The following is a 25,959-nucleotide window of genomic DNA, read 5'->3' on the forward strand; positions in this document are numbered from 1 at the left end:
GTTAAAGTCAGTTTAAGGGTGACAGATCAATCTCACCGGAGCCCAGCTGTGTGTCCATGAAGAGTGACTCGTCTATGGAAGACCCAGTCAAATTTGAGGGAAAACACACATCAACTGATCTGAGGTACAACATTTTTGTTTAGACAGACAGAGAGACCACAGACACACACAAATAATGCATGTATGGCATAATTTGGCAAATATCCACTTATTATCAAAATGCAGAAGTGGGTGATGATATTGTGTAAGCATGTAAAACTCAGAGACTCACACTATTATAAAGCGCTGCAATAGCAGGAGTCGAGCACAGGATCAGGTCTCCTCTCACAGCTGATCCAGAGCTTCAGTTCTGATGTTTCACTAACATCTACTGAACCACAAAACACTGATAATCTGGACCAGAACAATACTGTCAAACTCAACCAAACTAAACACAACTACATCACTTTTTGAGAAACACAAACACAACAACAGATTTAAAAGCAATGGTAAAAGATAGGTGGATGGATTGATTCTCCTATGTGTGTCACGGTCACCTGTTAGTCTCCGTCTTCACTACATGTCCCATCATCCCCCCCGGCTCACACCTGCACTCACTCCACCATTAACCGTACCTGCCAGCGATCATCATCATCACTCACCATGTTCAGCTGTTATCACCTTGTCTTCCTTATTCATCTGTGTATTTTAGGGTGATTTCACACTGGGTTTGTTTGCTGCGGTCCGAGTCCGAGCGTGTTTGTTCCCGGCGCCCCCCGCAGCGTTTGTCTGGTTTCACACTCAACTTGATTCTATCGAACCCTGGTGCATTTGCGTGCATCTTACATCATCACAAACGTGCACGGCGCATGATAGAAAACAGAACGCGGTTCAATTTATTCGTTTTTTTTATTAATTTGGTGATATTATGCGCAGCTGAGTGAACAGCACAGCATCACGAATCAAGCCTCTGTGGTTCCTCCCACTCGCCACCAGAGGGCTCCATCTCCCGAATATTAACATTACACATTTTCACTCCATTTCCCATAATTCCGTGCCTGATACTGATTATCTGCACACCTGCCACTCATCACCCAGACTATTTATACAGCACTTTTCCACTGCTTCAAGATATCAATGGGCTTTATGCACAGCTGCACTACTTCCTGAACTTCAGCCCGCTCTTTTGTTTCCTGTCTGCCATTATTGGACAAACTGATTAATTCAGGTGTGCCTGACCACCTGGATTAATCAGTTTGTCCAATAATGGCAGACAGGAAACAAAGGAGCTGGCTGAAGTTCAGGAAGTAGTGCAGCTGCGCATAAAGCCCATTCTGATTGCACAACAGCAACAACTAGAACGCCTAACATCCCTTACTGAGCAACTGGTAACCTCGCTACTGAACCTCGATTTACCATCACAAAACTCCAACCCATCTGCAGCAAACCCAGCAACCGGTTCACCTGCAACTTCTGCAGCGAGCCCAACAATCAGCATGCCCACATCCAGTAACACCACCACGAGTCCTTGTCTCACATTTCCTGAGAAATTCGATGGGTCACCCGCCAAGTGTAAGAGATTCCTTCTTCAGTGTTCCCTGTTTGTCGACCAACAACCCTTGTTATACCCAAATGACGCCAGTCGAATAGCCTTTGTATGTACAATATTAACTGGCCGCACTCTGGATTGGACAACAGCAATGTGGAACGGTGGTCAGTCTCTCTTTTCTTAATTCTCTGTCTTCCTACAACGATTCTGTGAAGTGTTTGATCATCCAGAAGAAGGAAAGAGTCCTGGTGCTCATCTGTTACATCTCAGACAAGGAGGGAGAACGGCGGCTGAGTTTGCTCTCACTTTTCGCACGTTGGCAGCACAAACTGACTGGGTTGAAACCACTTTAAAGTTACTGTTCCGCAATGGTCTATATCTGGAGCTCAAATCTGAACTTGCCTGTCGCGATGAAGGAGCAACTCTGGATCAATTAATTAATCTGGCCATCCACGTTGACTATTTGATTCGATCACGCAGACCCACTAGGAATCTGGCTTATCACACCACAACATCTCCTGACGAGCACGATCCTGAACACATGCAAATCGGACTTACACGCATCACTTCTGAAGAAAGAAAATTACGCATACAACAGAGCCTCTTTCTGCATTGTGGTCAACCAGGACACCTTAAAGCATCCTGTCCCAAGCGACCATCTCCTCGAAATACCACTGCTGTAAGTTCTCCAAGCTCTATCTCTCGCTCTTCATCATATGTCAAATTATCCGTGACTTTAATGTTTTCTGGCAAATCCGTGATAACCACGGCCATGATTGATTTAGGAGCAGCAGGTAATTTTATGACAATGACTTTGCCCAGTCTCATCTCATTCCCCTAATACTCTGTGAATCTGCGTTGGCAGTGGCAGTGCAAGACAGACGACCTCTGGGTGCAGGTCATGTTGCTTACTCTACCAGAAATGTTACACTACACACAGGATCCGTACACACAGAAACCATTCAGCTATTCCTCATTCAGTCACCTAACCATCCCATAATTCTGGGTCTTCCATGGTTACAACAACACGGCCCACAAATCTCATGGACCGATAGATAAATCACTCATTGGTCTGATAAATGTCAACAAAACTGTCTTCAATCCATCGCTCCCACTCCTATTCAATCTGTCACTGTACTTCAGGAAACAAATACTGTCCCAAACCTTCCATCTGAATATTCCGACCTTCAAGAAGCTTTCAGCAAGAACAAAGCATCTCAACTTCCACCTCATCAATCCAGCGATTCCAGCATTGAACTCATCCCAGGTTCAACGCCCCCCAAAGGTTGCATCTTTCCCCCATCACAACCAGACTCTGACGCCATGAAGTCATACATCGAAGAGGAATTAGCTAAGGAATTTATTCGACCATCCACTTCACCAGCTTCAGCCGGTTTCTTCTTTGTCAGTAAGAAGAATGGAGGTCTTCGCCCTTGCATCGATTATCGAGGGCTCAATGAAATAACAGTCAAGTATCGCTACCCTCTTCCGCTAGTTCCAGCAGCCCTCGAACAACTTCGCTCAGCCAAATATTTCACTAAACTTGACCTCAGAAATGCCTACAACCTCATTCGTATTCGAGATGGTGACAAATGAAAGACAGCTTTCTCTACTGCTACAGGGCTCTATGAATATCTGGTTATGCCCTTTGGGTTGTCCAATAGTCCTTCTGTGTTCCAGGCATTCATCAATGACACCTTCCGAGATATGGTAAACAGATGGGTTATTTATATTGATGACATCTTCATCTACTCAGATTCCCTTGGAGAGGGAATCTGCAACTATTAATCTCTCAGCAACTATTTGCCAAGGCAGAGAAATGTGAGTTCCACCAAACTTTGGTATTATTTCTTGGGTACGTAATCAATCCAGAAGGGGTTGCCATGAATGACAGTAAAGTACAGGCAGTGTTAAAATGGCCACAAACCCAACACGATCAAAGAGCTGCAACAATTTCTTGGATTTGCTAACTTCTACAGACGATTTATAAAAGGCTTCAGTACAATCGCAGCTCCCCTGATATCCATGACAAAGAGAGGAGGACGAAGATTAATCTGGTCACCAGCAGCTTTACAGGCTTTCCAAGACCTCAAGAACCGTTATATCAAGGATGACGCTCTCTCTCGGCAACATGAATCATTTCATTAACAACCATCCGACGAATCCACCATATCACCCACTCTCATCCTTCCTCCGGTTCAATGGGACATTCTTACAGAATTGACAGAGGCCCAAATCAGATCCACCTCCACCAGACTGTCCACCCGACAAGACATATGTTCCACCACCCTTACACAAGAAGGTCACCCAACACGTTCATTCATCACTCAGTTCCGGCCATCCAGGTATCACAGCCACCCTTCAACTCCTCACAAATCGCTTCTGGTGGCCTTCCATGCAGAAAGATACTATCTCCTTTGTCCAGAACTGTTCTACCTGTAATGTATGCAAACCCTCCAAACAACCACCAGCCGGACTACTACAACCATTACCCATTCCTCAATGTCCCTGGTCTCACATCGCAATAGACTTTGTCACCGATCTCCCCAATTCCCAAAACCACACCACCATACTCACAGTAATAGATCGCTTCTCCAAAGCTTGTCGACTCATTCCCTTACCCAAACTGCCCACGGCTCTTGAAACCACTGAACAGCTATGCAGTTATGTGTTCCAGTTCTATGGCTTACCTGAGGACATCGTTTCAGACCGAGGACCCCAATTCACCTCTCGTGTCTGTCAACTTAACATTAATGTCAGTCTCACATCTGGTTATCACCCACAATCGAACGGTGAAACAGAACGCCTCAATCAAGAACTCACACAATTTCTAAGATCCTACTGTCACCAGAATCAAGCAGACTGGAGTCGTTACCAACTATGGGCTGAGTATGCACAGAACTCCCGCCGCAAATCTTCTACTGGCATGACTCCCTTTCAATGTGTCCTCGGCTTCCAGCCTCCTTTATTCCCATGGTCAGGAGAGTCCACTGAACTTCCCGCAATCAATGACTGGCTACAATGAAGTGAAGCTACCTGGAACGAAGCCCATGTCCATCTACAATGAGCTATTAGAAGACAAAAGGAACAAGCTGATTGCTGCCATCGTCCCAATCCTACATACTTTCCTGGTCAATGGGTCTGGCTCTCTTCAAGAGACCTTCGTCTTTGGCTGCCGTGCAGAAAACTCAGTCCTAGGTACATTGGTCCTTTCAAAATAGTTAGGCAAATTACTCCTGTTTCATATCAATTGGCTTTACCCTCTAGTTACCGTATCTCACCCACTTGTTTCCTTGCTCAAGCCTGCTGGTGGTCCAAGAGGGGAGGTAGAAGAGGAAGTCAGTGACCAGGGACCCCCTCCCATCATAGACGGCGAGGAGGCTTATCAGGTGCAGGAACTCCTGGATTCCAGACGACGGGGAGGAGTTCTCCATTACCACGTGGACTGGGAGGAGTATGGCCCGGAAGAGAGGTTCTGGTTCAATTCCGAGGACATTCTCGACCCATCTCTTACTCCAGAGTTTCATAGGACCCATCTGGGAAAACCAGCCCCTCGAGCTCGAGGAAGACCCCGGCGTCGACCACCTCCTTGAGTCAGGAGCCACTCACAGCCAGGGGGCTCTGTCACGAATCAAGCCTCTGTGGTTCCTCCCACTCGCCATCAGAGGGCTCTATCTCCCAAATATTAAAATTACACATTTTCACTCCATTTCCCATAACCCTGTGCCTGGTACTGATTATCTGCACACCTGCCACTCATCACCCAGACTGATTATCTGCACACCTGCTACTCATCACCCAGACTATTTATACAGCACTTTTCCACTGCTTCATTGCGAAGTCTTGTTTCACCCTGGTTGACATTTCTGAGCATTTTCCCTGTTTATACTGATTCCTGGTTTACTGATCCTGGACTGTTCTACTCGTTTTGACCCTCTGCTTCATGCCATTGTGACCCTGCTTCGTTTGACTGGATTTATGCTTTACTGTTTGCTGCCTGCCCTGATTATCTGCCTGCCCATCGACTACGATTGTGGACTGCCTCAGATATATACTTTGCTGGTGATTGACCCCTTCCTGTTTGTGTTACGTTTACTATTACCAATAAAGATACTGCAAATGGATCTCAACGACACTGCCTCATCATTACACACAGGTTTACTGTGTGTCACGTTTGGCTTTCTGCTGATTGCAAACACACTCTTGAGGAGACAGTGGATTTCCATTAATTTGTTTGCTCTGACTCCACGCGCTATGCACAAATACACTGCAGGCTCACTCTTGCTCGCATCCAAGGTAAATCATCAACACGGTCATCCTTTACATGTGTTTTAATTAACTAAATACATCACAATCAGCTAAAATGCGCAAGTAACTTTACTTCCTGAGAAAATGCGCAGCTTTCATACTCATGCGAACCACAGCACGGTTTGAGTGCAACCGAACTCAGACCACCTCCTCCATGTAGTCTTGGGTTCGGTACACCAATGCGCACCCGGGTCCACATGACAGCGTTCACATTAGCTTTTTTTCATGTGAACCGTGCCCCATTCCAAACTAAACTGCCAGTGTGAAAGCACCCTAAGTTCCTCATTGTTCTGTGTTCACGGTCAGTTATTGTTTGTGTCAAGTGTTTCGTACGTTGGCTTAACATGTTTGGAATAAATCCTCTTGTTATTTGAATCTGCTTGATCTTCTTCTTCATTTGGGAACCTAGCGTTACAATGTGAGGTTTATCTACATGTACTGTAATATAGTCTAAGAATTCTTGTCTCTGTTCTTTCATTTCTATTCTATTAAAGTCAGTTTAAGGGTGACAGATCAATCTCACCGGAGTCCAGCTGTGTGTCCATGAAGAGTGACGTGTCTATGAGACAGCCAGTGAAATTTGAGGGAAAACACACATCAACTGATCTGAGGTACAACATTTCATAGATAGATAGATACATATATAGATACATAGATCTCTATGTGAGGTTTATCTACATCAGGGATGAGCAACTTCGGTCCTGAAGGGCCACTGTCCTACAGAGTTTAGCTCCAACCCTGAAAAAATCACTTGCCTGTAATTTTCTAGTAATCCTGAGGACCTTGATTAGCTTGTTCAGGTGTGTTTGATTAGGGTTGAAGCTAAACTCTGTAGGACAGTGGCCCTCCAGTATAGAAGTTGCCCATCCCTGATCTACATGTACTGTAATATAGTCTAAGAATTCTTGTCTCTGTTCTTTTGTTTCTATTCTATTAAAGTCAGTTTAAGGGTGACAGATCAATCTCACCGGAGTCCAGCTGTGTGTCCATGATGAGTGACGTGTCTATGAGACAGCCAGTGAAATTTGAGGGAAAACACTCATCAACTGATCTGAGGTACAACATTTCATAGATAGATAGATAGATAGATACATAGATCTCTATGAGAGGTTTATTTACATGTAAAATCAACTATAGGGTAATTCTGTGTCAAATCAACCAAATTTCAGAAGTTTCTGGATAATTTTTTTTATTTTGTTTTTTGTTTTGTTTTTCTGAATAATGATAAACAGTGATGAGCATCAAAAAACTGTATTATATGCCATTAACAATTATTTACTGATGAATCCACTAATTTGTTGAGGGGAGTCTAAATGAGTTTTCAATTATTGTATTTAAATGAATGAATAAAGGTACATTTTTACCTTTTACATTTCAACATTATTATTTCTTCAGACATTCCTCTTCAAATACAAGTATTAGATCTATCCAAAGTGACCCACATTTGGTTTTTGATCACTGAGAAATTCAATTTAGTTAAATTCAACAATCTGCACATGGAGCCACATTGAGATGGCTTTAAAAAATATTATTAAAAAAAGATATCAAAAGAAAAGTCTGTTAGGAACCAAAATCTAAAAGGATATTGAGATATCTTTCATACGTTTTGAGTTACAGGCATACAAACTATGAGAAAAAAAATATATAAAAGGTGCTTCAGAGTCCCATTGAATTTCTTTATATATCAAATAAATAAATCAAAAGTAACATGTTTGCCCAGGATCCTCTGGTTGAGACGATACAGAATGACTCTATATGAATTCTTGTCTCTGTTTTCTCGACTCTGTTGTATTGTCTCTCTTCTGTCCATGTTTGTCCATAATTAGTGAACAGTCTACGGACACTCGAGAAACATTTACAGGAAGCCACATGTCATCTACTCTGAGGTACAACATTTCTGTTGTAAAGATATTTTACTATCACTTTTACTTATTTAATTAATGTTTCTAATCTAATTTTTTCTTTTAGTTGTGATTCTCAACTGGTCCAAAGCACATTTAAATCAGATCTGCTGCAGACGTTTCAGTGTCTGTATGAAGGAACAGCAAATCGGGGAAACCCAACACTCCTGAATGAGATCTACACAGAGCTCTACATCACAGAGAGTGAAATTGGAGAGATCAATAATGAGCATGAGGTGAGACAGATTGAGACACAATCCAGGAGAGCAGCAACAGAGGACACACCGATCAAATGCAATGACATATTTAGACCTTTACCTGGACAAGACAAACCCATCAGAACTGTGCTGACAAAGGGAGTCGCTGGCATTGGGAAAACAAAACAGTCTCTGTGCAGAAGTTCATTGTGGACTGGGCTGAAGGGAAAGAGAATCAGGACGTCCAGCTCATTTTTCCACTTCCTTTCAGAGAGCTCAACTTGATGAAGGACAAAACACTCAATCTTTCAGAACTTCTTCATGTCTTTTTCCCTGAAACAAAAGAAATTGAAATATCCCGTGGTGAATATAAAGTGTTGTTCATCTTTGATGGTCTGGATGAGTGCCGTCTGTCTCTGAACTTTAAGAGCAATGTGAAACTGTGTAATATATCTGAATCAGCTTCAGTGGACGAGCTGCTGATGAACCTCATTGAGGGGAATCTGCTTCCCTCTGCTCTCATCTGGATCACCTCCAGACCAGCAGCAGCGGATCTCGTCCCCTCTGAGTGTGTCCATCGAGTGACAGAGGTACGAGGCTTCAATGAGCCACAGAAGGAGGAATACTTCAGGAAGAGAATCAGTGATCAGAGTCTGGCCAATACAATCATCACACACCTGAAGTCCTCAAGGAGCCTCCACATCATGTGCCACATCCCAGTGTTCTGCTGGATCTCAGCCACTGTTTTAGAGGAGATGTTGAGTGAAGCAGAGAGAGGAGAGATTCCCAAGACTCTCACTCAGATGTACACACACTTCCTGATCATTCAGACCAACATCAAACATGAGAAGGACTATGAGAAGAAAGTGAAAGATGAAGACATGATTCTCAAACTGGGGAAACTTGCTTTCCAGCAGCTTGTGAAAGGCAACCTGATCTTCTATGAGGAAGACCTGAGAGAGTGTGGCATTGATGTGACAGAAGCATCAGTGTACTCAGGATTGTGCACTCAGATCTTCAGAGAGGAGTTGGGCTTGTATCAGGGGAAAGTCTTCTGCTTTGTTCACCTGAGCATCCAGGAACATCTAGCAGCTCTATATGCACACATTCACTTTACAAACAAGAACAGAAATGTGTTTGGGCAAATCACCAAACAAAGACTGTTTTATAAGGTTGTAAGCTTTTTAAAATATCATTCATTATCTGAGCTGCATCAGAGAGCTGTGGATGAGGCTTTACAGAGTAAGAATGGACATCTGGACCTTTTCCTGCGTTTCCTTCTGGGTCTCTCATTGGAGTCCAATCAGACTCTCTTACGAGAACTACTGACACAGACTGGAAGCTGCTCCTACAACAAAGAGGAAACAGTTCAGTACATCAAACAGAAGATCAGGGAGAATCGCTCTCCAGAGAGATCCATCAATCTGTTCCACTGTCTGAATGAACTGGGTGATGATTCACTGATGCAGGAGATCCAAGCTTATCTGAAATCTGGAAAAATAGGAGAAACCAAACTCTCCTCTTCACAGTGGTCAGCTCTGGTTTATGTGTTGCTGACATCAGAGCAGAAGATGGATGTTTTTGAGCTAAAACATTTTATTGGAGCACAAAATACAGCAGATGAAGTTCTTCAGAAGCTGCTGCCTGTGGTAAAAGAATCCAGATCAGTTCAGTAAGTCACAGACAACAATCATTACACTGATAAAACATGATCACATTTTTGAGTTTAGCATTTGCTTTCATAGCTAAGCAATACTGTAAAAGGAGAAATTCATATATATCTGATCATTTATATCAGTGTTTCCTGACCTGAGAGACTGAAGAGTGTCATTGTTCTCTACAGGTTGTGTGATTGTGGTGTTACAGATGAAGGTTGTGCTGCTCTGACTTCAGCTCTGAGATCAAACCCCTCACACCTGAGAAAACTGGATCTGTCATTGAATAAAGTAGGAGACTCGGGAGTCAAGCAACTTTCTGATCTACTGCAGGATCCTCACTGTAAACTGGAAATACTGTGGTAGGATTTGATAAAAGTCTCAACGTTGTCTGTTTTTCTCCTGTGGTGAATAATGAATGATATACAAAAATAATATATACAAAAAAAGTAACAGAAAAGGATGTTTAATATTCAGTGGATTCTTTACAAAGCTAGAGGTAATTTTACTTTTGATAGTTTTTGATAGTTATAAACATGATTGGATGCTGTGAAGAGGTGACAACTGCTTTCATATACAAATCTGTTGAGGAGAAAGGAGAAAATCATATATATATATATGTAAGGGGTAGGGTGGTTGAGATGGGAAGTGTAGCTTGAAGGCCTGCCCACTGGCACTGATTATTTGGATCAGGTGGCATAAGTGACACGTCCCTTTAAATGTCTCGCGAGTCATGGACAGGAGAACATTAGTGTGGTGTGAGTTGAAGAGGGAGCCTCTTGGAGTATCAGCTGTGCAAACGGGAGAACCTCGGCCTGGCGTCTGTGCGTATTGTGACCAGTAAATGGTACACACAGTTACGAGTTTACAGAAACTACAGAAACTTTGCTTGCATAATAGCGAGTAGTGATTCTACACGGGTTTTCAGCAACAAGCAACGCTGGCAAGAGTGTGCACAGCTATTAGTCATCCACACCATTAAACTTCATTGGTACGGTGCATATAGCTCTAACTTATCTAGGCTGGTTTAAAAAAACGAGGATTGCTTTCGTCTGTCCAACTAGCAATTGAATTTCCTGGGTTTAATCATTCTGTTTTATTTTTCATTTCTTTGGATGTTTGTGTGTGCCTTGGAAATCTGCCACCACCGTTCTGTGCGGACCAGTGCTGCGTTCCAGTCCACTTTTAAGACACACACTTGCGAACTTCCCTAAGCACTTCCCCTCGGGGGAATCCTCGTCGCCATTTTGAAGTACGTTCCACTTCGTGAAGTGGACGAGGGAAGTTTATATGGACAGACCCTCGTTCCCTCGATTTTGACAGAGGGAGCGAGTCTACTTCATATGTTCACTTCAGGCACCTATATGTGTCCCACAATGCAGTACGATTGTGACGTCACCACAAATCTCATCTAATCACCACCACAACAAACAACTCTATGATATATTAATTATACCGGTATATATTTTTTAATTTAAAACAACCCACACACACCTATGTACATTTGGATGCTACACTAAACAAATTCTTAAAGGGAAAAAATGTAAATAATAAATCAACTCTTTAGCTGATTCCAAGTGATCAAGGGCTTAGGGTGTTCCAGTTCAGCCCATTGCAGTCTCCAACAGTAGTGGGCACTCGTGCATCGTAAGCGATGACGTACTTCTGAGTGAACGAGATGGAGGGAAGTTAGCGAGTGAAGGGCATGACAATTTTGGACTGGAACGCAGCACTGGACCTAGGTGGGCCTAGGGTGGAGGCCTACTAGTGGTAGCCTGCTAATTAAATTATTATTTTTTTCTGTTTGTTTGGCAATCATTATACCCCCATATTCGGCCTATGGGCATTGTGCAATATCTCCTGTGGGGACAGTGCTTATTTTGCAGTGTTTACTAGTGTGAAATGTGAAATGCCGTGTTAGTGTGTGTGCACGGCCTATTTGGTTTGAAGTGTCTCTTGCAGTGTTGGAGTGTGTGTATGTGAACAGTATCTATTTATTCAACTTTATTCACTGTAGTCTATGTATTATGAGACTTTATACACTGTAACTCATCTACTATGAGACTTTATTCACTGTGACTTATTTTATTGTAGAATTTTCTCCACTGCTACCTACAGGGAACATTTGCCTGCTCTGATTGCCAATCAGCATATTATTGTTTCTAGTGTTTAATAAAGTTATATTTGAGTACATCAGTCCCATTTCTGTTATTTTATTGGACATAACCTGTCTAGATAGCTTGAATGGGAGCGCTGTTTGGGTTTTCTAGCTTAGGTATTCAAATTGTGTGCTTGAGTGCGCCCCCTGGGGGTCACATATATTATCATTTATATCAGTGTTTCCTGAACAGAGAGACTGAAGAGTGTCATTGTTCTCTACAGGTTGAGGGATTGTGGTGTTAGGGATGAAGGTTGTGCTGCTCTGACTTCAGCTCTGAGATCAAACCCCTCACACCTGAGAAAACTGAGTTTGTCATTAAATAAAGTAGGAGATTCTGGAGTCAAGCAGCTTTCTGGTCTACTGCAGGATCCTCACTGTAAACTGGAAATACTCGGGTAAGATTGTATAAAATGTCTAATATGGTCAATAATGATTGTCATACTAAAATCTACTTTGAAATAACTAATTAAATGTTGCTTTTATTTTCAGTAGATTCTTTCCAATGTGTCTGACATCATTGTACAATATTAATGATAGTATAAACATGACTGGATGATGTAAATATGTTACAACCGTGTTCATATACAGATATGTTGATGATTTTTGTGTACTTGCATAATTTTTTTTATATTTGGTTACACTTTATTTTAAGGTGTCATTGTTACAGTGTAATTATGTATTATGTAAGTACTGAGTAATATTAAGCAACTACATGTACTTACTATAGGGTTAGGGTAGGATTAGGATAGGATTAGGATTTGGTTGAGGGTTAGTTGCATGTAATTATGCATAATTTACTGTTATTACTATGGTAGCTACATGTAACATATGTAACAAGGTCACTTTTAAATAAAGTGTTATTGAATATTCTTGCAATTTTTATCAAATGGAAACTAACCCCCACAAGCAATTTGTAGAAGAGGGTCTGAACCTCAGACTGGACCTGTTAATGGTGCTGTGGATTAAGTCTCTCTTTCTAATTGTGAAGTTCCTGCTTATCTGAGCTGTAGACCCTGAACTGAGAGACTGAAGAGTGTCATTGTTCTCTACAGGTTGTGTGATTGTGGTGTTAGGGATGAAGGTTGTGCTGCTCTGACTTCAGCTCTGAGATCAAACCCCTCACACCTGAGAGAACTGTGTCTGTCATGGAATAAAGTAGAAGATTCAGGAGTCAAGCAGCTTTCTGATCTACTGCAGGATCATCACTGTAAACTGGAGATACTGTGGTAAGATTTTATAAATGTTTCAACATCCTCCATTTTTCATATGGTCAATAATGAACAAAAAAAAACTAAAAAAGACTAAAATTGTCCTGATAGATAATTTGTTGTTTAATATTCATGAGATTCTTTCCAAAGTTTTTATTTACTAATACTTGTATGTGATGGATAAACCGTGGCTAGTTGTGGATTCAGGGCGAAACAAGACTCCTCTGTATCAGTCCTGATCACCCTGTCAGGTTTATTTTGTCATGAGAACAGTTTTAATGTATATTATCCTGCTTATTATACACCTACTTGCCACATAAGTAAATAACTGGACTCAAAATATTGATTTTAGTTTAAATATCTTATCACGAAACTCAAGGCTTCTGCAAAGTAAAATTGTTTCTAGCAAGGGTTAGGATTAGGGTTAGATTTGAACCAAGATAAACAAACAAGCTTAAACAAGATGATCATTTAAGGGATAATATACATTCATAACACTTATTATACGGCTTTTCACTAAATGCATAATTTTGTGGACATTAAATATTTATTTAAGTTGAAACTGTTTTCTCACATGTATATTATAATCCATTACAGCATGAGTGTCCAATCCTGATCCTGGAGGTCAATGTCCTACAGAGTTTAGATCCAGCCAGCTCCAACACATTCAACTGGACATTTCTAGTCAGTCTGAAGAGCTTGATTAGTTTGTTCAGGTTTGTTTAATTAGGGTTGGAGCTCAACTCTGCAGGACAGTGACCCTCCAGGAACAGGTTTGGACACCCCTACATTACAGAGTTCAAAAACGTCTCGGTTACGGATGTAACCCTCGTTCCCTGAGTGGGAACGGAGACGTTACGTCGGATGACGACGATTGGGGTTTCGCTTAGAAGCCTATCACCTTCGAGTATATAAAACGAGCCAATGGCAATGAAATGCCATGGGTCTGCGGAATTTGCATAGCGTAACTCCGCCCGCCGCAGGGGGTATATAAGGAAGTCGCTGGCACAATGCAGATATGTCTTCGCTGAGGAGCCGAGACTAGCCCCAGGCGTTTTTCAGCGGTACAGCGGAAGTGGCAGGAAGACGTAACGTCTCCGTTCCCACTCAGGGAACGAGGGTTACATCCGTAACCGAGACGTTCCCTTTCGTGGTCACTCCGAGTTACGTCGGATGACGACGATTGGGGTTCCAGTCTAATCACGCCACCTCGGCTGTCTTCCAGTGCCCTGCGTAAGTCTGAGCTCCCTGTTGTGAGACTAACACGAACGAAGGAGTCCTACTTAACACAGGGATACCAAGGTACACTGGGAAGCATATCTCCAGAGAGAAATATGCAATTATGCCCAGCCATGATGGGGGGGACTTAGAATACACATATGACCCAGAGGGCTGCATATGGAAAATCACTGGGGTGTCCAGCCGCAGGTGGAATTTTAAACCCCAGGGTGGCAAGGTGGCTTGCCAAGGGAAAGACACACGCTCACAAGAAGACTTACAGTGGAAATACACATGTGGGGGTCGCCCAGAGGGGGAACCATGCACATGGAGGCACCTAGTCAAGCGCAAAAGCTGCGTTATGGAGATTGGCATAACTCAGGCGTTGACGTAACCAGTGCTGGAGGAACTCAGAGCTTATGAGACTCACCTGAGAAGAAATCGCACGTATCCCGTCCGTGGAGAGGAATGGCGAGCAAGCGAAGACACCTGAGCAGAATCTAGCACCGGCTGGTTGAAGCGAGTACATGAGAAGAAACTGGCTCTACGCGGAGATTATAGAATCTCGCGAATGTGTTGGGTGTCGCCCAGCCTGCAGCTCTACAAATGTCTGTTAGCGAGGCGCCATGCGCTAGAGCCCAAGAGGAAGCCACACTATGAGTGGAGTGGGCTTTCACACCAAGGGGGCACGGACGACCTTGCTGCTGGTATGCCAAAGCAATGGTATCCACTATCCAGTGGGATAACCTTTGCTTTGAGAGAGCCTTTCCCTTCAGCTTCCCACCATAACAGACAAAGAGCTGGTCTGAGGTCCTGAAACACTGCGTTCTGTCTACGTAAGCACGAAGGGCGCGTACTGGACAGAGCAGTGCCAAGGCTGGGTCTGCCTCCTCCAAGGGCAGCGCTTGCAGGTTCACTACCTGGTCTCGAAAGGGTGTGGTAGGAACCTTGGGCGCGTATCCAGGCCGGGGTCTCAGGATCACGTGAGAATTAGCCGGCCCGAATTCCAGGCACGCTTCGTCAACCGAAAATGCCTGCAGGTCCCCTACCCTCTTGATGGAGGCCAATGCAACCAGGAGCGCTGTCTTCATAGACAGGAACTTAAGCTCTACTGATTGCAAAGGCTCAAATGGAGCACTCTGCAGGGCAGTTAGAACCACTGAGAGGTCCCAAGAGGGTACGAGGGGAGGACGAGGAGGATTCAGTCTCCTCGCTCCCCTCAGGAACCTGATGATCAGGTCGTGCTTTCCCAGAGACTTACCATCAACTGCGTCGTGATGTGCGGCAATGGCGGCAACATACACTTTCAGGGTGGAGGGAGACAGCCTTCGCTCCAACCCTTCTTGCAGGAAGGAAAGCACGACACTGATCGGGCATTTCGTGGGTTCTTGATGTTTAGAAGAACACCAGTTGACGAAGAGGTTCCACTTCAACGCATAGGCATGTCTCGTGGACGATGCTCTAGCGGAAGTGATGGTAGCCACCACCGCAGGTGGTAGGGTACTCAAACCTGCCTCGTCCCGTCCAGGAGCCACGGCAGGCTGGAGTCACTGGAACTCTGAGCGTGCCGTGTTGCCATGCCCACCTCGGGACTCGATCGCGGAGCCACAGCTGAAGCGGTCTCATATGAAGCAATCCCAGCGGCGTTACTGCGGCTGCGGATGCCATATGCCCCAGGAGCCTCTGAAAAAGTTTCAGTGGAACCGCACTCTTTCCCTCGAACTGACGAAGACAAGTCAGCAGTGACTGCGCGCGCTCGCTCGTAAGCTGCGCGCACATGGCGACCGAGTCGATCTCCATACCGAGAAAAGAGATCCTCTGCGCGGGGCAGAGTTTGCTCTTCTCCCAGTTGACCCGAAGGCCCAGACGAGCTAGGTGCCGGAGCACTAGGTCCCTGTGTTCGCAAACCTGGTCTCGAGAGTGAGCTAGGATCAGCCAGTCGTCGAGATAGTTCAGGATGCGAACCCCGTGTTCCCGGAGGGGAACAAGGGCTGCCTCGACGACCTTCGTAAAGACGCGAGGAGACAGGGCTAGCCCGAAAGGGAGAACCGCGTACTGGTATGCCTGCCCCTCGAAAGTAAACCGTAGAAACGGTCTGTGTCGAGGTAAAATGGAGACATGGAAGTAGGCGTCCTTCAGGTCGATCGCTGCAAACCAATCCTGCGGCCGCACACACTGGAGGATGTGTTTGGCCGTTAGCATCTTGAACGGCAGCCTGTGAAGGGAGCGGTTCAAGACGCGCAGGTCGAGGATTGGCCGTAACCCACCGGACTTCTTGGGTACAATGAAGTAAGGGCTGTAGAAGCCGGACTTCATTTCGGCTAGAGGGACAATCTCGATCGCACCCTTCGCCAGTAGGGTGGCGACCTCCGCTCTCATGACAGGGGCATTGCCACCGACCATAGTGAAGCGGACTCCCCTGAAGCGGGGAGGAGATCTCGCGAACTGAATCGCGTAGCCGAGCCTGATGGTTCTCGCGACCCAGCGGGACAGTCTGGGAAGCTCTAGCCAGGCTTCCAGAAAGTGCACCAGCGGGGTCATACGAACCACAGACGTACCGTCGGTGGGGCAGCGAGGCGGAATGACCGGCACCGGCGAGGGTGGCATAGCGGCCCTGTGCGGGGGCACGGTCATTAACCGCGTCCTGCCAGAGGAGGCCAGGGGAGGGCGCGCGTCCCACGGGGGCGTGCTCTGGCAGGGGTCTGGTGACAGAGGGGGATGAGAGGAGCGTGGCCCGTGGGCGGCGCGTGCTGTCATCCCATACCTCTGGGACAGAGGAGGGCGGCAGTGGCGGGACCCGAGGGTGGCGCGCACTGCGGCCCTCTGGCTCTGTAGGCTCAGGATTGGGGATTTCGATTCTTTCTTTAACCACATTAGGGTGCTGCCCGTCGTGGGACGAGCAGCGGGGAGTGGAGAACAAAAGATTCTCCCCGGCCCTCCACCGGGGGAAGGAGTGGCCCTGCTACCACCTCCTGTAGAGAAAAGAAAGCCAATCCTGAGCTGCCCGTCTCAGGAGCGCCGCTTAGCCTGGCGTTTAGCGGGCCGCGGGGCTGGAGAGGGCTGTGGCGCCTTCCTACGGCTTCCTCCGCGACGCGGCGCCGGTGAAGGCTGCTGCTGAGGCCGTGCGGGAGGGGCGGGAGCCGTGGGAGGGCGCCCTCGGCGGCGAGCAGGCTGAGGATTCTGTACCGGCGGCTGAGCAGCAGCAGCGCGTCGGGGCAGAATGTGCTTGATCGCCTCAGTCTGCTTCTGGGCAGTCGAGAACTTTTGGGCAAAATCCTCGACCGCACCGCCAAAAAGGCCGGCCTGGGATATGGGAGCGTCAAGCAGACGAGTCCGCTCGGGCTCACGCATATCAGCCAGGTTCAGCCAGAGATGTCTCTCCTGGACCACAGCTGTGGACATCACCAAACCCAGGGAGCGCGCGGTCACCTTCGTCGCTCGGAGAGCGAGGTCAGTGGCGGCGCGCAGCTCATCAAAGAGCCCTGGATCTGTCCTACCCCCGTGCATGTCACTGAGCATCTTGGCCTGGTAGACCTGTAAGATGGCCATGGCATGCAAAGAGGCAGCTGCCTGTCCCGCCGCTCTGTAAGACTTCGCCACCATGGTAGACGAAAATCTACAGGCTTTGGATGGGTGCTTAGGATCACCACGCGATGAAGCGCTTGCCGGACACAGCTGCATCGCGACAGAACGCTCCACCGGGGGAACCCCAGTGTACCCACAAGCATCAGCCTTATCGAGGGGAGGAAAGGCGGAGAAAGCCGACGAACGATCACGGGAAGACATGGGAGCCTTCCAGGACCGCGTGACTTCCTCATGCACTTCCGGGAAGAATGGTATTGGGGTTGGGCGGCGACGAGTGTCAGCGGCCGCTCCCAAAAACCAATCATCCAGCCGCGAGCGCACTGGATCGGGTGGCGGGGACCACTCGAGCCCAATGGCTGCGGCTGCCCGGGAAAGCATGGCAGTCAGCTCGGGATCAGACTCGGACAATGCTGACGCGCCCGGGGGCTGCAACACAGCCGAATCCTCACTTCCCGAGGACTCATGCCCACCTTGTGATGCAGTGATGGACATCGCATCCTCTGCTGGAGCTCCAAACGAAATCCGCGGGGCCTCCGTAGAGGGACCAGCGGCTTCCGTCTGAACACTCGCGGGTTCCAATGCTGAAGAGGGGTGTGTGGACCGTGGACGTGTCGGCGGTGTGCTCCACACAGTCACCCTCAGGTCACCCCGGCCACCAGCCGAAGTACTAGCTCTCTGGGAGTCAGTAGATCGGGGTGTGGGTAGGGGGACTCTCGCTCTGGTGAGCTCATTGAGTCTCGACCGCAGCATGGAGATGGTCATGTTCCCGCAGTGAGAACATGAGTCATCCACGAACGCTGCTCTAGCGTGATCAACACCCAAACACGCCAAGCAGAGATCGTGCCCATCAGCAAAGAATACATCGCCACCACAACCAGAAGTGCACGGGCGAGGCATCTTTAAAAAGACGTGCCGCGTGCAATGCTCTTTTTGTGAGAGGAAAAACTCCGCGGATGTTGAAGCGAACAGGGAGAAATCACACTATCTGTCAGATCACTGAACAGATCAGCAGGGTAGTGAGCACTCGCTGAAATCGCCGTCACACCAACACCGGAGAGTAGGCTCGTCTCGAAGGGATGAGAAGAATAACTCAGAATTTTTGGCTTGCAGGAGTGGAGAAGTTCTCGGCTCCGAAGCGAAAACATATCTGCATTGTGCCAGCGACTTCCTTATATACCCCCTGCGGCGGGCGGAGTTACGCTATGCAAATTCCGCAGACCCATGGCATTTCATTGCCATTGGCTCGTTTTATATACTCGAAGGTGATAGGCTTCTAAGCGAAACCCCAATCGTCGTCATCCGACGTAACTCGGAGTGACCACGAAAGGGAACAAACCTTCTGGCAACAATATTACAGTACTATTAATACTGTAATCCCCTGATTTCTTTTTTAATAAACTGATAACTGAGATTAAAAGGAAAAAAGCAAGAGAAAACCACATTATAACAAACGAGAACCAACAGAGACTGAGGGAGAACACAGGGTATATATACATGAGACAAACATAGGACCTCTAAAACAAGATAATTAATGACACACAGCTGAACCAAAATAACTAATGAAGACGGTAACCATAGAAACAAAGGAGTGGCGGGAAACTGAACAAATGAACACAGGAACTGATCAGAAATATAAACAGAAAGTCCAAACCCAAACTGAAATGTCACAGGTGGTTATATTCTTTAAATGTAATTGAATATACGATTTAAGGAGCTGTTGATTATGTATTGTTAATTGGCCATATTCTGTTGTTTGAAAGGTGAACAGACAAACTAAACAAACGTAAAGAGAGACTGAATGAAGGTACATTGAGATTGTGAGAAGTGTTGTAATAAGCAATGGCTTCTGCTAATCCTTACTTGAATTGTAACTCTATTATGAAACTAATTCATAATAAATATACTTTTTTTATCTTATGGATTTAATTTTGAGTTTATGTACCAAAATAAACAAAAAAAGTATCAATAGTAGTAATGTATAAAATTATGGTTTACAAATAGCCCATTTGTCCTTGTTCATATGGTAGCATGTTTTTCCAGTAAAATTATTAACTGTACTATAAATTGCAAGTTAAATGTTTTATCTTTAATCCTATTATATTTAAAGTAGAGGTGGGCATAGATTAAAATGGCTCATTTGAATTCTGCCGAAGGCATTCAGAATATGTGTGCTACCCAAATAATGACTATAAAGTAAGTCTTTGAGAACGGGTTTCTCAAGCCAGGTGGCGCATTAGACCAGGGGCTCATCTCCTGTTTCCAAAATGCATCACAAACTGCTTGAGAAAGCTGTTCTACTCATAGACTGTAAAAGGTTACTACTGTACTGTTACCGTCCGTAGGCAACATTAGGTAGGCCTATGTTATTATCAACTACTATAGGCTATCAATTAGGGATGGGCGATATGGCCTAAAATCCTTATTGTGATGTACATTGCAGCCTCTTGCGATAACGATATATATTATAATAAAACCATTTCAGAACAGGTTACACAGACCCTGCTAAACAACTGTTAAATGTTTTTTTTTTTTTAAAGGGTGTATGTAGTTTTGAGAACATATATTGTGCAAAACTGTAAGTATACAACATAATTTTGCAGATAAATAAAATGTAAGTACACTAGCTGCAGAGACTTAAGTAGGTCTAATGTTTATTATGGCTTGGAGCTTATGAAACCCCAAATTTAAAATTAGAATATTGTCTAACTGATGTCTTTTCAGTTAAAAAGACACACAACAACGATTCTTAAAATCGGGCGCAGACAGAGATTATGTGCTACACCACTAAGATATATTGGGAATAATACGCGCGCGCTGGTATTCAGTGATATGTTTCGTTTTGAATTTGAGGTGGTAGAATGGATTAGTCGTGTGTTAACTTACAGAACTGTTACCCCACACACTCTGTCTATATAGTTTGCTGCTGCTCGTCGGACGTCTTAAATCCGAACTAAGTCCAAATAATGGATGTTGCACCAATCTTTTTCACCAGCTTTCACTTTCAGCCGTGTTTACTTAAGATGACAACGAATATGATGCGTTGCAGCCGGGTGCCTCGCGGCCGCGGGTAGATTGCGTCATCCTAGCTTGTGTCTTATAGAGCCAGCTCCCAACACCAACTTGGAGAATAGATTAACGGCGATATTTTTTTTATCGCCCGATAAGAGTCTCACGTTAACGCTGATAATGGCCCACCACTAATTTATAGTTTATCTGTATAAAATCTTTGTTTATTTATTTATTTGTTTGTTTGTTTGTTTAGATTTCTTTCTCCAAACTACCTTTTCATATAATAATACAGTGTCGAGCAGGTCGATTATAAATGCCTCTGAGGTTTCATACACAGCCAGCGGATGGTTGTGATGCAGTGTTAGGAGAAAATATAAATAAAAAAGATCATGCTTAAATTAGACTGGACCTGTTAATGGTGTCGTGGATTAAGTCTCTCTTTCTGATTGTGAAGTTCCTGCTGATCTGAGCTGTAGATCCTGAACTGAGAGACTGAAGAGTGTCATTGTTCTCTACAGGTTGAGGGATTGTGGTGTTACAGATGAAGGTTGTGCTGCTCTGACTTCAGCTCTGAGATCAAACCCCTCACACCTGAGAGAACTGAGTCTGTCATTGAATAAAGTAGGAGACTCAGGAGTCAAGCAGCTTTCTGATCTACTGCAGGATCCTCACTGTAAACTGAAAATACTGTGGTAAGATGTTATAAAAGTCTCAACATTGTCTGTTTTTCTCCTGTGGTAAATAATGAATGATATACAAAAAAAGTTTACCATCAAGTAACTGAAAAGGATGTTTGATCTTCTGAAGATTATTTCCAAAGATTCTGAGGTAATTTTACTTTTAATAGTTTTTACAAGTCAAAAACATGATTGGATGATGTGAAGAGGTGACAACTGCTTTCATATACAAATCTGTTCAGGAGAAATTCATATATATCATAACATTTATATCAGTGTTTCCTGAACTGAGAGACTGAAGAGTGTCATTGTTCTCTACAGGTTGAGTAGTTGTGGTGTTACAGATGAAGGTTGTGCTGCTCTGACTTCAGCTCTGAGATCAAACCCCTCACACCTGAGAGATCTGTATCTGACTGGAAATAAAGTAGGAGATTCTGGAGTCAAGCAGCTTTCTGATCTACTGCAGGATCCTCACTGTAAACTGGAGATACTGTGGTAAGTTTGTATAAAATGTCTCATATGGTAAATAATGATTGTCATACAAAAAAAGATCTACTGTAATATTACTTATGGGACTGTTGTTTCTATTTTCATTATATTCTTTCCAATGTGTCTGATATCATTTTACAATATTAATGATAGTTTAAACATGACTGAATGATGTAAAGATGTGACAACCGTGTTCATATACAGATATGTTGATGATTTTTGGGTACTTGCATAAAAAATGAATATTCTGTTACACTTTATTAGGGGTTCAAGCATGAAATGCTGAAACCCTATTGTAATTGTATGGATTTGTAAAACGCATCGTGCAGGCCAAACCGTAAGGCCTAGAGACTTAAAACCTGGCCAGATGGTAGGCCTCAATTTTGGGGAGAACCTATCAGAGTATGACCCCGATTGGCCCATAGGTGGCGCTACAGCAACCAAAAGTACAAAATCGTGCATAACTCTTAGAGGACTCTTAGACAAAATGGCTATCTCCAATTAAAAAAAATTTGCTGTCGAATTTTGTCCGAAACCTACTTTTGCGAACTAGTCCCTGGTTTTTGACCCGATCGGCACCAAACCAGTCTAGGACAATTCTCTGGACTCTCTAGATCAATAATTATCGAAAAAAAGTTGAACTTTTGCATTTCTATGGCTGTAATAGGGTCATTTATAAAATTGGTGTGGCAAAATACACTAAAAAGCATATAAATCATAAATGAAAACTCAGAACTTCACAAAAATTGGTTAGCATATGTAACATAACATCATTAACAAGCATGCAATTTTATGGAGATCGGACAATAGGTGGCGCTATAACTGTTAAAAAGCTTTAAAACAATATATTTCCTATGGTAAATTGCCTGTATTGGCTGTAAATGGTCTTTTCCATCTATTATGTCAGTGGTTACATGCTTGCTAAATAAAACTTAATAACTTTTGATGCTTTTGTGCTTAAAGGCCTTAAAGGCCTTAAATGCTTGAACCCCGATAAATGCTGCTTGCAGCTTTAATTTTAAAGTGTATATTATATATTTAAGTACTGAGTAATATTAAGCAACTACATGTACTTACTATAGGGTTAGGGTAGGATTAGGATTTGTTTGAGGATTAGTTACATGTAATTATGCATAATCTACTGTTATTACTATGGTAGCTACATGTAACATATGTAACAAGGACACCGTTAAATAAACTGTTGTTGAATATTCTTGAAATTTTTATCAAATGGAAACTAACCCGCACAAGCAGTTTGTAGAAGCGGGTCTGAACCTCAGACTGGACCTGTTAATGATGCTGTGTGATCATTGTCATCTGATTGTGAAGTTTCTACTCATCTGAGCTGTAGATCCTGATCTGAGAGAATGAAGAGTGTCATTGTTCTCTACAGGTTTAGGGATTGTGGTGTTACAGATGAAGGTTGTGCTGCTCTGACTTCAGCTCTGAGATCAAACCCCTCACACCTGAGAAAACTGGATCTGACTCAAAATAATCTAAGAGAATCAGATGTGAAGCTGCTCTCTGATCTGAAGGAGGATCAACATTATAAACTGGAGACGCTAGAGTGAGTAGTGATGATTAAAACTGTTCATATTTTAATTGAAAGTTAATTTTGTTTCTTCTTAGTATACTTTCCTTGTGATGGTGAATTACACACTATAAAAATGCTTAATAATATACAATACAATTTTATTTATATAGCACGTTTGAAAACAACTGGTGTTGACCAAAGTGCTTTACAAAAGCCAAGAAAACAAACAATGAGATAGAAAACACATAAAACAGTAAAGCGAAAACTATAAATAAAAGAGTAAGAGAAATAAGTTTAATAAGAGTTTGATTCATTATAATAGTTTATAGCAACAATTAAATATCTTCAAGTTTCTTTTAATTTCAAACAATTCAATATTTTGCTTTTGTCATTGTCTTTTTATTCATAAATGATGTATTTTGAGAGAATGTCAATTGCAATAGAAGATAATGTTAAATATTTATCTCTAGTTTCTTTATCATAAATAAAACTGAGCCAATGACATAGAAAGAGGACAGTCATACAGGGTTATAGATAAGGGTCAAGGGTCATCATTCATGGTGATTTAGGTGCCAAATCTTAATCTGAATGTTCAAAAACAGCTTTAACAATTGTGTATCACAGTATTATATTATAATCTCTCACTTATTTATCTAAGTAGTTTCTTTTAGTTGTTCTAAAGTGGATAATGCAATAATGTCTTACACATTTGACTGTCTGTGTTTTACTTACAGGTTTTAGGTGTTAGTCTGACCTTCTCTGGATTAGCTGATGGTGAATAAAGAGCCACTACAGACCAGAGTATGTGAGCGGAGTGGAGTGTGAGAAGAGCGAGGAGCGGAGCGGTGTGATTTTGAATGCCGTGCGAAGTGGATTTTTTAAAAGTCGGAGCGTTGTGGTTTTCACTCGCTCCACTACCGCTCCATCACGAGTACAATTCATGCAAACGGCCCATTATAGAACTGCATTTTTAGTAAGAATTCACACATTAAACACATTTATCTAGCATGATACAGATGGATCACTCAAATCAGAAAAAAATGTGAAGGTTACGATGACCCCGATGGACATGAGTTCTCAAGCCTACTGAATATGATCGGGTGAAAGCACATTTTAAACAGGTAACACTTATTCACACACGCAATCACTCTCTCACCAATGCATTGCATTCAGACAAATGTAATCTTACAGTACTGTCTGTATTTGATTTTGAATGAGCAGAAATCTGTAAGTAATGTAGCGGCCCGTAGATAAAATAACTGATTTTCTTCTTTCCAGACAAAATGTGCACTGCAAAAAGCAGCAACGACATTTGACTTTTATAATAAGCTTAGCATGTCATAGGAAAACTTTGCACACTGTCCAATAAACCACATTGAAACTATTCTCCTAGTATTGTTTTTTTTTTTTTTTTTTTCATTTAATATGCTTATATATTATGAGCAGAACTTTTGCGAGATTTCAAAGCATACTTATAAATACTTTAGTTGCAATTTCCTCCGGGAGCGAAGACTGGGCAGTGTTTCTGATATCAGTGAGCGAGGAGTGGAGCGGGGAGAGGTAAATGGTGACACCGGAGTGGGGCTGGAGCGGAGTGATGAAATGATGAAATGCTTGGAGCGTGGAGGGAAGATAGTTGCCACTCCACTCCGCTCACATACTCTGCTACAGACACAATCACATTCAACAAAATCAACAGACACAAACCCACAGTGATCATCACACACACATTTGTTTGTGTAACTTTACAGAATGATCCAATCCTTCATCCAAAGTCAAACAAGGAAACCTTCAATCAGATGAAACTGGATAAATATTCTGAATGTTCAGATCCAATTTGACTTCTGACCTGTAATGCCTGAATCATAATCATACACTGTTCGTTCGTTGGTCAGAGGAGAACTGAGCGACTGAGTCTGGTTTCTGCCAAGGTTTTCTTCTCCATTCTGTCACTGATGGAGTTTGAGTTCCTGCCACTGTCGCCTCTGGCTTGCTTAGTTGGAGACACTTAATATTCAACAATATTATTGATCTGTGACACCATTATATGAGAACTGAACTGAGCTGGACGATGACATCACTGTTTTCTCCAGAGCGGCTCTATAGATATATTAACTAAATTAATAACTTTTTTACAACAGAAATGATTCAACACTGAACTTAAGATGGACTATGACAATATTTTCTTTTAGTTTTGCTGTACAACCGAAACAAACTTTGTTGCATTATTTTCCTATTATCACTGTAAAGCTGCTTTGAAACAATCTATATTGTAAAAAGCGCTGTATAATTAAAGGTGACGACTTTTGTTTCTTCAGAAGTGACATTTACACTGGCTCTACTACAAACATCTCCATATAAAATATTTATTTAATGACTTAATTTGAGTAATTCAGCCCTCCAAACACATTCAAATCCCTCTAGATTATAATAACATTCACAATAAAATCATCTATTGCATTTTACTTCTTTTTTATTTTAAAGGAATG

The 25,959-nt window shown here is 43.5% G+C and overlaps 1 pseudogene across 1 annotated transcript in view; it reads left to right on the forward strand.

Moving 5' to 3' along the window:
- Window positions 1–25,029, forward strand: part of LOC311300284 (NACHT, LRR and PYD domains-containing protein 3-like) — a 73,524-nt pseudogene extending 48,495 nt beyond the window's left edge. Inside the window, exons 4-15 of the transcript XR_014630315.1 lie at window positions 8–124; window positions 6,331–6,447; window positions 6,776–6,892; window positions 7,663–7,722; window positions 7,805–9,606; window positions 9,778–9,951; window positions 11,972–12,145; window positions 12,803–12,976; window positions 21,289–21,462; window positions 21,769–21,942; window positions 23,330–23,503; window positions 24,205–25,029. The product of XR_014630315.1 is annotated as an NACHT, LRR and PYD domains-containing protein 3-like (transcript). The remainder of the gene's footprint in view (window positions 1–7; window positions 125–6,330; window positions 6,448–6,775; window positions 6,893–7,662; window positions 7,723–7,804; window positions 9,607–9,777; window positions 9,952–11,971; window positions 12,146–12,802; window positions 12,977–21,288; window positions 21,463–21,768; window positions 21,943–23,329; window positions 23,504–24,204) is intronic.
- Window positions 25,030–25,959: the final 930 nt, after the last annotated feature.

This window comes from Rutilus rutilus, assembly GCF_951802725.1.
Source record: "Rutilus rutilus genome assembly, chromosome: 11".
NCBI classification, from domain to species: Eukaryota; Metazoa; Chordata; class Actinopteri; order Cypriniformes; family Leuciscidae; genus Rutilus; species Rutilus rutilus.